This window comes from Ursus arctos, unplaced genomic scaffold (genome assembly GCF_023065955.2).
Source record: "Ursus arctos isolate Adak ecotype North America unplaced genomic scaffold, UrsArc2.0 scaffold_22, whole genome shotgun sequence".
NCBI lineage: Eukaryota > Metazoa > Chordata > Mammalia > Carnivora > Ursidae > Ursus > Ursus arctos.
Genome location: NW_026622897.1, coordinates 60821018 through 60833058, shown reverse-complemented (window position 1 = coordinate 60833058; position 12041 = coordinate 60821018). Strand labels below are relative to the sequence as shown.

General features: G+C 54.5%; 1 protein-coding gene across 1 annotated transcript in view; it reads right to left on the bottom strand.

Annotated features, from left to right (window-relative positions):
• The window catches only part of TUB (TUB bipartite transcription factor), a 60296-nt gene that overhangs the window by 23042 nt on the left and 25213 nt on the right, over positions 1–12041 (bottom strand). The window lies entirely within an intron of this gene.

Genomic DNA, 12041 nt, shown 5'->3' with positions numbered 1-12041 from the left:
TGCCCCTTCCACTCCCCCCTCCCCTGCGTCCCCACAGACCCCAGGGGAACCTTTGTTTTTTAGTAAGGGAGCGGCTAGAGCCCTGGGTCTCTCCTCTAAGCTGTAGCAGTCGAGAGAAGAGTAACATATGCTGTGTATTGCATTCCCAGCCCTTATAAATGTGTATTATTTAAGCTCCACAACAGCCTTGAGAGGCAAGTATTGTATTCCTATTTCCAGGGAACAAAGCCTCAGTGACGCAAGGATGCCCGAGGACGTAAAGCTACAAAGCGTCGGAGCTCTAGTGGAACCAGGGTCTCCATCCTCCAAAGCTCCTTCTAGGGGCCACACTTAAAAGGAGGCAAAAACTTCTTTTAAAAGTCATCTTAGGGGCGCCTGGGTGGCACAGCGGTTAAGCATCTGCCTTCGGCTCAGGGCGTGATCCCGGCGTTATGGGATCGAACCCCACATCAGGCTCCTCCGCTGGGAGCCTGCTTCTTCCTCTCCCACTCCCCCTGCTTGTGTTCCCTCTCTCGCTGGCTGTCTCTATCTCTGTCGAATAAATAAATAAAATCTTTAAAAAAAAAAAAAGTCATCTTAAAGTCTCTGCATGCTGACAGGGTCTTGGCTGTGACTCACGCCAACTTTAAAGCACAAGCCATGGGATGATGAGGCGAAGGGCCGTGAATCCCCAGCCCGGGGGAGAGAACAGGTGACGGGGCGAGGTCTGCTGAGGGACACAGTCTCCACACTCCGTGTGGGTGTCCTCACGTGCTCGCTGGCTTCAGCAGCGCGCACACCCCGCAACCGTGCGGGTCCATGTGGGGACCCTGTGGTGCGGAATAGACCATCATGATTGCATCACTGGGAGGGACAGAGTGCGGAGCAGCAGCTGGGCTGAGGGAGGGCCCCATCCTGCTGCCCTAGGTCCACAGCCAGGACTCCCCAGCCGAGGACTCTCCCAGCCTTTCTGCCCGGCCTGGCCTTCCCCATTAACTATAAAAACAATAACCAACATGTTTGGAGCATTTGCTGAGCCCCAGGTGCTCTCTACACGGTAACTCATTTCATGCTCACAGCCATCCTAGGAAGTGGATGCTATTATCATACCCATTTCACAGCAGAAGAAACTGGGGCACAGAGAAGGCAAAGATCTTGCCCGACGTCATAGAGCTGTTCAGTGGTGAAGCTAAGACTCATACACAGCAGTCTGGGCCCACAGCCCTTGCCCTTAGCCTCCTTCCTGCCTAGCACGGTTCATGCTGTGCACATGCCACACACCCGGTCTCCTTCTTCGGGTTTCTGGAGTGCAGGACAGGACAGATTCATCTCTGTCTGGCACAGCATCGACACTCTCTGAAGGCTGCGACCTCTGATTATTTATCAACCTCCAAGAGCTATCACTGTCACAGCAGACAGAGAACAGACAAAAGAAATCACCCCACAGTGAGGTGCAGGGGGCAGGAAGCAGAGCTGTTTCCTTGCCTGCTGGGACACTTGGCATGGGCCTGGGTTCCACCCGCCGGTTTCCCAGGAAGGTCAGCAGAAAGGGACTGGCCCCTGCTTTGGAGGCCAAAGCACTACCCTGAGGGCCTCTGTCCTTTAGGACCAGAGGACAGAGCCCTGTTTAGCAACAAGAGGCTGGTCCCACCCTCCAGACCACCCTTCCCCAAACTGCCGTCAGCAGCTACCACTTCAGTGAGGACTGGAGCCTGGAAGACTCCCCTTCAAGAATGTGAATGCTTTCCCCATTTATTCCCAAATTATCTGACACCTTAAAGCAATCAGAATCAAGTTGGAAGGTCTCAGGAGCCTAAAGTAATTGAATCTATTAAATAGATACTTTAGGTTCTGTCCTAAGAGAGCAAAATCTGGAGGCAGAGTGAGGTGCAGAAGTAAGACAGCTCCCCGTGTCTCTTCCTGCAGAGGCTGTGCGTGTGCCCATGGGATGTGTGGGAGCCAGTGCGACTGCGTGCCGTGTACCCATGAGTGTGCAGGAGTGTGTGTGTGAGGTGCCCCTGCAGCTGACTGGGTCTGCACAAGAACATTCGTTGGATGGCGTGTTGGTGTGCGTGGAAAGGATCTCAGGTGCTTCTGTGAGTTCGAAGGGGCGTGTAAGTGTTCACGCTCAACTCAGAACTGGCAGTGGGTTTTCCTGCTCCGATAGCTTCCCTGGTTGACAGTTTAAGTGTATGCCCTTGGCTTCCATCGAAAAGCCACCCAGAAAGCCACATGAGGTAGACTGTACTAGGCCATGGTTAGAATACAACTGAGCTACGGGGTGACCTTTTGAGAAAGGGCCTAAGCTTTTCAGATGTAGCCTGTGGAACTAGGTGATCTCTCCCAACATGCCCGCCTCGCCACCTGCCCCAATCCTACGAGGGTGGATTTAAATTCTCCCTGTTGCCGTTTAACTTGTCGAACTTGGCCACGGCTTGTGAGGGGAGTGCAAGAGTTTAGACCGAAGGAGACTCTCCCATGCGCGACCCCAGCTGGGAGACCGCGGTGCAAGCTTCCCTCAGCAAGACTAGCTCCCCCAAGGAAGAAGGTTCGCACCTTCTTTCGGCACCTTGCTGCTTCCGGGTGGAGTCTTGAATGTTCTGTTTCTAATTTAACGGTTGTATTGAATGTGGGCCACGTCTAATCAGTTTTGGAAGGAACAGGATATGAATGATAAGGGAATATCTACTCAGATTGGGCACCCAGTCCCAAGGTGCACCGCCTCGGAGCTTGGCGCTGCACCCTTGCGGGCGGAGGGAGGCGACGGACTCGACCGGCCCGGGCTCACAGGTCCGTGCAGGGCTCTGGCAGGCGCCAGGCCCGGTTCTGCCCTCGGGGAGCTCTCCTGGCAGGAGAGACGCGGAGCACCGACGTGCTGGGCTTCCAGCTCAGCGGTACAGAGTGCTGGGGGCACAGAGGATGGGCAGCCGGTGGAGCAGGGGGAGAGGAGCCAGGTTAGGACAAATCTGTCCTGAGAGTGAAAAAGATGACATCTGAATTGGTCGTTGAAGGATGAGCAGGATTTTAATAGGCTGATGAGAAAGGAAGGGGACAGTGTACCAGTTACTGAGACTCCACAACTGCCCCAGGGCCGGGCTGGGCTCTTTTACCAAAGGGCATCTAGACACGAAGATGACATGAGCAAAGCCACGGGGATATGAGAACATGCCACCACTGCTGCTGGTGCCAAGCCGCACGGTAGCACGGAGGCCAGTGGTTCCATGTGGCAGGAGGAGGGCCTCGAAAGTTAAGGGAGGGCCAGGTCGCATGGCACCCTGCACACCGGGCTGAAGAGCTTGAGTATTATCCTATAGCCAACGGGGAGCCACCAAAGGGTTTTCAGCCAAGAGTAACCTGCCCAGATGTACTTTTAGAAACACAGAATTGGCAGCAAAATGGAGGACAGACAAGGCCAGACGTATCGACAGCTGCTCTCTGGGTGATGGGAAAGTCCAGGACGGAGAGGAGCAGGCCCTAAACCAGAGCTCAGGGCCTCTTCAGAGCTGTTGAGCAGACACGATGGCAAAATGGTAGCGTAAGCGCGGCGGCCACGCAATGCGCTCCAAAATTCGCAAATAACTGCGGAATATACAAAGACCTCGGCCCCGTTTCTGCCTGACTCAAGGGAGATAAACAGGCTTACTGATGTATTTGAAAAAATGTAGGGTAAGCACTCACAGAACTAAAAACAATATGTCTATTTTCCAACAAACTGCCGGAGATAATAGCAAATTGAAACCACCACCATCACCACCAGCACCACCAGCACCACAAGCACGGCCTAAAGAAAACAGAACACTGGGACAGAGCCAAACGTAATAGTGACGGAGTGAGTGTGAGCGCGGGGCCTGCGCAGGGGACCACGTACACCGTCGCGGGCTGCGTGCGCGCTCTGGGCCAGGCACTCCTCCCCGGTTTCACAGAAAGCAAATGTGGGCAACGGGGTGACGAACTACAACTCTCCGTCGAGGCTCCTCGTGAGCAGATGTCCCATTGCGAAGTGCGGTGGGATAAACCCGACCACGCAGGACTTGCAAGGGAGGCGGCGCACACCTGGGTCTGTACCGTTAGCCGACGCCTACCTCTAAACTATTAGAGGCTTAAAGAGGAATTTTAGAGAGAGCCTCAGGGTCTGCTGGACCCTCAGTGGAAGCGGGGAAAGGCACATGGCTTTTGCCTCAAATCCAGAGAGGGGGGCTTGAAGGAGACCCCCTAGGACGGTCCTGAGGTCACGGGCACAGGCAAAGGATCCATGCCTGCAAATCCGAAGAGCAGGTGGTGGGCGGCTGCCCTGATGGCCGAGAGGGCACTGCTGCTTCAGGGTCAGGCTCGCGGGCTAAAGAGACGGAGCTTTTCCTGTGGACCAGAGTGGGTCCCAGCATGAAGGCTGCATGTGGTTATCTTAGAGCTCAGCCAGGAGGGCCCCGTTGTGGGAGGACGTGAGAGTGGGGAGAAGGGATGAGCCCAGGTGTCCCAGGGCCTGAGAAAGGAACCACAGTGTCCTGTGGAGCTAAGGGGAGGGGGGATCACCCACATCAAGGGAGCGGAGTTAATGGAGACAGCCCAAGCGAGGAAGTGGTGTCCAAGAACCCCCAAAAACACCCAGATGGGGGGGAGAATTTTCCCACTTCTCTCCTCGCTTCTTTGCCTCCCTCCCTTCATGGTGGACCCTGGAGAGGGTCAGAACTCCAAGCTGGACCCTCTCCCGCAGGCAGCTGGCTCGCAGCACACCGACATGGGCAAGAAGAGTTGGTGTAAATCGCAAATTTGAAGACTTTTTTTCATTACAACAGACAGGGCATATTAATTACTGACAGGACAACCTTTGGTTACCTGGAAATGGCCAGAGAAGTCATGGGACTTACCCTCAATTTCATCTAGGTTGGGGGTGGGGAGCAGACCCATAGAATAAAATTAAAGAGACCGTGGGAGACAAAAATAAAGTTTGCTTTATGATTACATCTCATGAGTCATGCCTATTCAACCTAACCTAACACATGGCTCCGCTCACCGACTCCTCACACCGCTAGGAGGTAGGTACTATTATTATCCCCATTTTACAGGTGAAGAAATGGGAGGTTACATAACCTGCCTAAGTCACAGATCATAAGTGGGAGAGTTCTAGAGCCACAGGCTTAACTGCAATCCTCTAGAGAAAACCAGATGATGAGAGCGCCTTAGCCCTTTGACTCGTTGATTCCGGTTCTAGAAACCTAGCCAAGGGAGCCATGCAGTGGAGTCAAAACTTAACAGAGATCGTTGGCACTGCTTTATTTCTAATGGGAGAAATAGGCAGGAGTCGGGGGTACGAAACATCTATCAGTTGGCACTTGGTTGTAAGTCAAGAATTCTGCGTTCACAGGACGGATCATTAAGCATCCTTTACAGGGAGGTTTTAACGACGGAGGAGCGGGGTTATGAGACGGGGTACGGTACGGCCGGAAGTAACGTGCTCTGAAGCAGCCCCAGGTGCCGGCACGTGCATGTGGGCTCTCATAAAAAGCCGCGCTGGGGGCAGAGAGACATGGTCAGTGCCCTCCCGCTAGGGCCAGTGCTAGGCCACCCGCGGGTCCCACCCTCTCTGCTGGTGGCTCCTCCTTCCAGGTGTTGGCTTCCTCTCGTCAGGGCCTAGTCACCCCTAAAGAGCCCAGACGACACCCTGGGCCCCGGTGGTGGTGGGGAAGGGGCAGTAAACACCGGCCGTGCACAGTGGATTTCGTAAGTCAGTCAGTCCATATTTTGAGGGCTGTGCAGTTGGGATCTCTGTAGTCGCCTAGTGGAGTGTGATCTGTCACCAAGATGCCACCCAGGTGGCCGCACTGCAATGGGTGCCGGCACTGGAGACGCCTGCAATTTGGGGCCAGGTGATTTATCTTGGAGGGGCACAGGGTGTGTGGGGGAAGGAGGCTGAATCTTCACACCTGCCCTGTACCCCCTCCACTGGCTCCACTCTGAGAATCTGCTAAGTTTCCTGCTCAGGGGTCCCCGTGCCAGGAGCTGTGAGGCTGGGCGCTGACGCTCAGAGGCCCAGTCCTGGAAAGGCTGTCACTCCCAGACAAGTCCTGCCCCCCCCCCCCCCGCCCCTCTTCCTGATGGGGCTTCTAGGCCCTGTTCTCCAGGGAGCAGGGGCCGAGGTTATAAACACAAAAAGGCTTCTGAGAAGGAGCAGCCAGGCCCCAGGGCTCGGCCTGCGGGAGGGGTCTGTTTTACCAGCCTTATTGGATTTGCAGATAAGCAACAAGGAATTAAGCTGATCAGGAAGAGAGGGACAGAGCTCTCATTTGTTCATAATGCAGGATTTATCTAGCAGAGCCCTCTCCTTTGTCAAACAGAGAGCTGGTGCCTTCATATCCTCCAGCAAAGAACATTTTATTTTGTAACCTTTCAGAAAAGCCTATGAGTGTGCGTTTTTGACCTGTTATTCTCCTTTACCTAAGAAAACCTTGGTTATTTAAAATGTGAAATGCATTTTAAACAATCCTACTCTGAATTCATAAACCAATCTCTCTAGCAAGAGGAATCGGACCCTGAAATGCAATTTAAACTATTTGCAAAGTTTATTACTCCCAATATACCAATATTGCGCTCCACGGCCTTCCCTTTTGCTAAGGACGGTTCGCAAATACCAGACTAGCCCCACCAGGTTACTGAGGACGCGGTGTCCTCAAAGACACTGCTGGGGGACTGGAGTCAACAGTTTTGCCTCTCTGGCCCAGTTTTCCGATCTCAGAAATGGGGATAAAAGTTCCAAGACCTAGAACAGTAGTGAGTATAGAAGAAAGAACACCAGACCCACGTTCCAGTGCTGGCTCTGCACTAATGTGCTGTGTGACCTTGAGTGAGCCGTGTAGCCTCTCTGTGGCTCATGAAAAGCAGTGGGTGGAACCATCTCCAAGGCTCCCTCCTGCCAGCACTAAATTTCTCTGACATTTTGACTTTACAGCAAAGCTGTTAGAAGACAAAGACGGTTATGGCTTGCTCAACTCTGAAATAAGGATAAAAGTTTTATATTTTATAGAAGAAATACACAAGAGTGAAAACAGGCTAGAGATATAGGAGAGCTGAATTCTTATCCTCTCTGTGCTGCCAACTCACTGGGTGGCCAGGGACCACTGGCCCAGAATTGCCTGTTTCCTCATCTGTGAAGTGGGGACAATGCACGTCTTGCCAACCGCACAGGGTGTGAGCAGTGGAACTGAGGGAAGGAGTGAGACCACCGGGTGGGAAGTCGGAAGCGCCCTGGAGGGGGGACAAGGATTAGCGATTAGCGCTCCCCCTTAGGAGCCCCGAACCGGTCTGTGCTAAGTGGGGCTGCATTATCTGACTGCTCACGCCCCCCGAGGGCCAGCACACAGAGGGAGGCAGAAGCGCTGGCAGTCACAACAGCCAGGATTTCCTCAGTCCTGGCCAAAGACCATGCCTCAGAGCCCCAGTCTCAGCTGAGGAGGAAGATAGAAGTCCCAGGGGCGGCTGCCTTGCCTGAGCTCTACGAGGCAGGAGACGTCCGCCTACCCCTCCTCGTCACCCTGCTCTGGCCCAGGAAGGAGGCCCTGTGGAGCCCGTCCAGGCTTCCTTGGATGAGGGAAGGGCCGGACAGCTGGTGGGCCTGGGCGAGGCAGCGTCCACTTCTGCCTTTCTCCAACTCTGGGCTGCTTCCCACCTCTCCGCATCTCTCCCTGAGTCCCAGTGCCCCTCACAGCCCACCTTCCCTCCTGTCTCCTCCTCAGGCACCAGCCTCCCAGCTGCCACAGAGCCTGCACCTTCCCGACCCTACCACCTTGAGGCTGGCAGGGAGGGGCGCCTTGGGGACAGGGGTTCCACTCAGCAGGACAAGGCCCTGGATTCTGAACTGGTCATCGAAGGCCAGTTGGCCCTCTCCTGGCCGTCACACTCATCAGGACGTCTGAGGTCTCCCTGGAGATGGGCAAGCCGGGCCTGCCCTTTGAATAGACTTCGGGCTGGGACCCTGGGAGGTGCCAGTTACTCACCCGCTCTGCCCAGCCTCCTGACTACCTGCTCCCAAATCCCCCAGGTCTCTGTAATGTGTCTGAGCTCCCCATACTCACACCGCAGCCCATCCAGCTTTCGTGAGGTATTCATACCCCTTCCTCTGGCTCCAGCAACTTGTTCTCCGCTTCGCCCCACCCCACCTCTTGGCTGTGACACTGCAGGATCCTCCCCCGGCCCCCCACCAGGACAGGCGACCACACACTTGCAGACATTGCTCACAGCACCTTCCCTTGCCCTGAAGATGCCGCTAATGTCTGGATGTTGGGAAACCTGAGATCCAGGTGTCAGTCCCTGGCCTCCTATGTGACAAGAGACAAGTCCTGCCCCAGTTTTCTTGGCCTTTGTGTATCAGTTTATAAGATGAGGGGTGGATTGATGTCTAGAGCCCCCAATATCACTCGAGTTCCATTATCTAGAGCCCCATCAGACAATGTGCATGAAAAGGACACACATTTCTCACGTCCTATCCCAATCGCCCTTGGAGAGCAGAGTGGTGAACACTCAGATCGGGCTCACGTTGCTCTCAGAGCCCCCAAGCAAAAGGTGTGATGAGCAGAGACCCATCCCTTACCCAGCCACACACCCAGAAGACAGACAGAAGGGGCAGGATGCACCCTGGCAAGGGAGTCAGAATTCCCTCCCTCCCTCCCCGTGAAAAAGAGTAGACGTGATGTGCACATATGAACAACCCAATGGAAAAGTGAACAGACAAGTCCCAGAGAAACTCCAAATGGCCACAAACACGTGGGAAAATGGGTACCTTGATATCGCCCCCCATCCTGGTATCCAATCCCTTGCCAAGTCCCTTGCTACTGAACACTAAGTATCTCTTCCATTGGTCCCCTCCTCCCCACCTCCAATGCCACCCCCATGGGCCCAACTACGCCATCTGTGGCCTGGGACAGCCTGTGGTGCTTAGGAGAGGGCTCCCGAGCCAGATCTGCTGGTTCCAAACCAGGCTCTGCCGTGAACGACCCATGTGCCCGGGGACTGGAGAGTTAATACGCACGAGCCCCTGCAAGCAGCACCTGGTTCACAGGGGGGAGACGTAGGCCTTAGCTGTTACTTAAGGGTGTGCACCCCCTTTCCCTCTGGTCGCCCTGCAGTCTGCTCTCACATGGGAGCAAGAGTGATCTTTTCACCGTGCAAATCTGCCATTGCACCTGCTGCCTCCAACTCTTCCCTGACTTCCCTTGCTCACAGACCGAACATTCTAAAGTGTCTACGAAGCTGTTCTCCATACCGGTCTGCTTTCAGGCAAGCCCTGCTCATGCTCGCTCCAGCTCTGCGGGCACCGCCTTCTTGGTCTGGAATCTACCTCTCACCCCACTGCTCCCAGTCCCAAGCCCTGTGGCCCAGCCCAAGGCGGCCGTTCCATGGGGATGGAACGGGCCCAACAACCTGTATCTTTAAAAAGTTACTGAGGGCAACACTGATGAATAGTCATTAGTCTACTATATTAGAAAGGTGGAGTCATAATTTATATTATTGTAAGTGATACACTGTATAGGGGATCCTGAGAAGACATAAGGGGATCAACGAGAAAACCTCTAGAATCAGAAAGTTCGATGAAGTTGCCAGATAAAAAGATAAAAACAGCCAATAACCTTTCTGTTATTATTACAAAATAATGTTTTACAGAATGAAAATGAAGATATTTCATTTACAATGGCAAGACTGTGTGAACTGTTTTAAAATAATATTAATGAGACTTATTTGTGATTCATATGAAGGAAATGATAAAATACTTGAGATTTAGCAAAAGAACGTGAAGAAGCGGAGATTCCTAGGATATTCCTATGTGATAAGAAGACTATTTTAAAGACAGTAATTCCTCCGAAATTAGATTTCATTTAATTCAAAGCAAAATACCACGGGATTCTGAAGCTTAAAGTGCAGGGATTTCGTAAGGTTCCCTCAGATGATGGTCTAAAGAAGGGAGGTGAGCCAGCGGGTTTGTGAACGTGGGCTCCGTGAGAAGAAAGCTGAAGGGACCACCTGACTTGCTCACGTCAATCACCAGTGTTCCTGAATTTTGTCTCACAGAGCGGTTGGGTCAGTGATATAATTAGGTGTTTACTCTGTACCTCGATGGAGCATTTTCAAGGAGTAAATAGGCTAAGGAGAGGTAAGGTAATTTTGAGGTAACAACCCTCTGGGGAGTGGGCAGTGAGAGGCAGACACTTGCACCAGCGCAAAAAGATCTAGGGGTGGAGACGGACTCCTCAGGAAGCCTGGGTCCTTGACGGCAGGTGGGAATGCCGCGGGGCACAGCCGGGGCTGTTCAGGGCACACGTGAGCCAGGCCTGCTCCCCGGATTGCCCCCTACTCCCGAAGCTGCCCCAGGGGTCCTGGTCTCAGGGAACGCCACGGTTCCAGCACAGCAGAAGTGGGGACAGCGGTGAGGGAGGGGGAGTCAGGGAGCTGGTGACAATACTTCCTTGTTTGCCTCTTTCACTGGATCCGCGGGCCTCTTCCGTTTTCAGAGCCTGGAGCTGAGAGTGCTTGACTCCATTGACCTCTGTCAATACCCACGATGAGGGCAGCCTACGATAAACTACTCACTGCCCTGAATTCCTCTAGCGAACCCAGGTAAAACTATTCCAGAACAAAAGTAGGTAAGAAAATAAAGAAAATTCCGATGATGATGGTTAAAGAGAGGAGGACCGGCCCCACCGGATAGTAAAACGTGTTATAAAGCCGCCACAACTAACACTGTGCGGTAATGGACGTGAGTCACACAGAAACACCGAGGGAAGAACATAAGCGACCCAGAAATACCCCCATTCTCCACAAGAACCGAATTTAAATGTCAATGACCAAAAAAGCATACTAAATCAGAACACGAGAATGCAGAATTGTGATCACAGATCACCAGTGAGAGCGCACCAGCGACCCGGGCAGGACGAGGCCGGCAGAGCTGGCAGCCGGGGCTGGTTCGCAGTCATTGTCGCTACCCCAGCAGGCAGCTTACACAGACAAAGAGCAAAGAAGAGAGAGCAGTTCAGGGTCGAGCAAGGACTCTGGGCACAAGGCTGGGGTCTGAATTCTAGCCACAGCACCCCCCCCCCCAGGCCAACATTACAAAGATAAAGGACTGACGCAGATGACCTCTACTGGCCCTTCCGGCTCAGCCCTTCTGGGAGCTGACCATGTGGGAATCATCCGCATTTCTGGTTTCCGCGGCAGGGTGAGATGGGAGAACAGGAAGACGTGCAGCCCTTCCCTGCGCCCCATCAGCAGGTGGCACTTCAGGGCTGAGGCTCGCTCTGCACTCAGCCTGGCAGTCAGTGGGGCCCAGAGGTGAGCGAGACCCGGCGCCAGCCTGTGAAGCCCGCGGGGCAGCGCTGGACGTGGCACGGGTGGACGCAGATGCAGCGAAGGGTAATCCCAGGTGCAGGGAAGTCGAGCGTCTAGAAGGCCGAGAGCTGTGCGGATGCAGGGGAGAGGGCGGTGGAGTCTGGCAGGGGTGCGGGGCGGGGGGCGGGGGGTCAGGCAGGGCTCTGCAGCAGACAGGGCCTTTGAGGCCGGACTGAAGTTTATAAAGGTAGCGGGGGAGACACGGGAGGCAGGAGTGTGCTGAGGTGGGTGGTGTGAGTGGGACCTGTGAGCAGGAGTTGAGTGGGGGGACGAGGGGAGGTTACTCGGTGCCCGGCTGAGTGTTTGGCCTTGAATCTCTCAGCAATGGGAAGTCCCGGGGGCTGCTGGCATTGGGGACATGACATGACGCGGTCCCGCCCCGTGAGGGAGAAGCTCACAGGCAGCCCTTGGAGCAGGGATCCAGGGTGCGGGCTCTTCGGTAGCCGGACCAGAGCGGCCTGGCCAGGGGCAGAGGAGGGGACGGGCCGGGGGGTCCTGGCGGGCCCAGAGGACCCGAGGCGGCGCGGCACGGGATAGCCCAGCCCTTGGAGACAGCTTCTGAGGCCAGACCGCCATAGCCTCACCCTGGCTCTGCCCTCTACTAGCGGTAGGGCCCTGGGACTTATTTAACCAGCCCGGCCGCAGTTTTCTCCTCTGCAAATAACGGCAACTCTTTCTCGGGCGCGGCAAGA